The following is a 2437-nucleotide window of genomic DNA, read 5'->3' as shown; positions in this document are numbered from 1 at the left end:
TGGCTTTTAATCTCCCTTTATTCGCCACGTCACCTGTCAGTGACCTTGACTGCCGCTGGCTGCCTCCTGTTCTGCAGTTTCCTGATAAGTGTGTTTACAGCTTTTGAAGTCATGTCTGCAGAAAACCACATCTGGTTCACTACGGCCTTAACAGACACAATGGAATACAAAGCCTTATTCAGCAGTGCACACAATCCAGGTCCATTTCCCAGAAGAGCCAGATGCAGGAAGTCAGTGGAGGTGGTTCTACTGGTGATGCTGCTGGGGAGGGGTGAGGACCTGCCGTGACCATGACCGTGAGCTTTCCTGGAACTGACAGAACACTCCGATCTCAGATTCGGGGACAGCAGAGGGAGCTCTACCCGGGGAGGGCTGCAATGCTGTAGCCTCACTAAGACCCATGTGTTCATTTCTTAAATGAAGCAACAAAGTTGAAGGTATGGCTCAATGGTTGAGTCCTTGCCTAGCATACACAAAGTCCTTGGTTTGATTCCTAAAATAAAAAAAAAAAAAAGTATGGTGGTGCCTCTAATCCCAGCACTCAGGAGGTAGAGGCAGGAGGATCAAGAGTTCTAAGTTGCTACAGAGGAGTTTGAGGCCAGCCGAGGCTGCTCAGGGCCCTGCATAAAGACCACACGAATTCATAGATGATAACAGCACAGCTCAGAGTCAAGTGGAGTCACATTCCCCACCTTAGGTGTCTCCAGTAGGGAGCACCATGGGAATCCAGATGTCTGAAGGAATTTATTACACAAGAGAAGAGGCGTTTAATTTTAAAGTATGAACAGCAGCCTTGTTGTCTAAAACCAAAATGCACATTAACTACTGTTTATGAGGATGTAATATGCTGGGCATTTGCCTGCTCTGTTCTTCCTGGCTTCGCTAATTTTTTTTTTCCAGTGGCTACACATATGGACATTAAAACAACTTGTCCAAAGAGAGACAGTCTTTAGAACTGAGGTTTCTCAAATGTCTTAACTATTCCATGTATGTCATTCATGTTGGGCACATGCCTTGCCCTCAGTTGGGCTGTGCATATGTGTGTAGTGGTAGAGTGTTGCCAATCCATCTCCAAAGTTGTTAGATTGATGTATTTCAGTTATTTTCTTTCTGTGTTGGTTTTCAAAGGCTATTATAACAAAATGTCATAGACTTGGTGGATTTAAATAACAGATATGGACTTTTTTTTTTTTTTTGGAAACTCTACAGTGTTTAAAAACCTTCAATCAGAGGCTGGGAGATGGTTCAGTCAGTAAACTGTGGTGCAAATATGAGCAGCAGACTTCTGTCACATACTTAGTGCCCATGTGACAAATCCAGGTATGATGACACTTGCCTGTAATCCAGCCCTGGGGAGGTTGGAGATGGGTGGATCCTTGGAGCCCAGTGGCCAGTCAGCCTAGCTGAATCAAGTGAACTCCAGCTTCAGTGAGTCCCTGTCTCAAAGGTGGAAAGGGCCAGTAAGATATCTCAGAAAGTGGAGTCATTGGCCGTGAAAGCTGTATAACAAGAACAGCCATAGATCCATACAAAGGTGAAGGGAGAGAACTGACTCCAGGGCTGTCATCTGCCCTCTGGACATGTGCTATGGCATGCAAGCACACCACACATGCACACTATAGCTCTTACACACACACACACACACACACACACACACACACGCACATTTACATACATAATTTCTTGGACTGTAAGTGTGAACATATCACACTCACCCTACTGAGAAAGAGAGTAGAATGAGAAAGACTAGCCAGAGAGAAATTGAACGTTTTCAGTCATATTTTTGCTTAATTAAAGGAGTATAAAGTAAATATCCTGAAACCTTGGTAGTTATGAGTTCTAAGGCAGAGCCCATTTCGCCAGTAATGATAATGTTAATTTTAAATCTCTGATCATTTAAAATACATCCTCACCAAAATCTCCTTTAAAAAAAATTACACATTTTACTGTAATTAAGTTAATCACATGGGTGTCCCTAGAACTGGTTATCTCTGAGCATCTGTGGCTGTGCAGCCCCCAGCCCCACTGGGACATATTATTCTCTTTCTTTCCAGGGTATTTCCTATGTATCCTCTGAACTTCTGGATGATGAGACATCTGTTATGGTTTGAATTAAAAACGTTCATCATAGAACTGTGTTTTAAATGCTTGGTCCTTAGCTGGCATCACTCATTTGAAGCACTGGACCCATTAGTGGCCTGGCTTGAGAACACAGGTCACTGAGGTAGGTCTGAGAACCCTGCTGGCTCCATCCATGCTTTCTGCCCAGTTCTGCTCTCTGTGAGTGGAACAGTCATGTGCATTTCCTGCAACAGTCCCAGCTGCTCCAGGGCTGCCATGGTGACCCCACAAGACAGACAAGACTCCCTGCAACCATTAGTCACAGGAAACCTGTCCTCTCAGAAGCTTTTTCTGTCAGGTGTTTTACTACAGTGAT

At 44.2% G+C, this 2437-nt stretch overlaps 1 long non-coding RNA gene across 1 annotated transcript; it reads left to right on the top strand.

Moving 5' to 3' along the window:
• Positions 1-1209: 1209 nt before the first annotated feature.
• LOC143272362 (uncharacterized) lies at positions 1210-2133 on the top strand. Its single transcript, XR_013049872.1, has 2 exons — positions 1210-1320; positions 2055-2133. It is a non-coding gene; the product is annotated as an uncharacterized LOC143272362 (long non-coding RNA).
• Positions 2134-2437: the final 304 nt, after the last annotated feature.

This window comes from Peromyscus maniculatus, chromosome 1 (genome assembly GCF_049852395.1).
Source record: "Peromyscus maniculatus bairdii isolate BWxNUB_F1_BW_parent chromosome 1, HU_Pman_BW_mat_3.1, whole genome shotgun sequence".
Lineage (NCBI taxonomy): Eukaryota > Metazoa > Chordata > Mammalia > Rodentia > Cricetidae > Peromyscus > Peromyscus maniculatus.
Note: the sequence above shows the minus strand (reverse complement) of the source record. Positions and strands in the feature narration are given on the sequence as shown.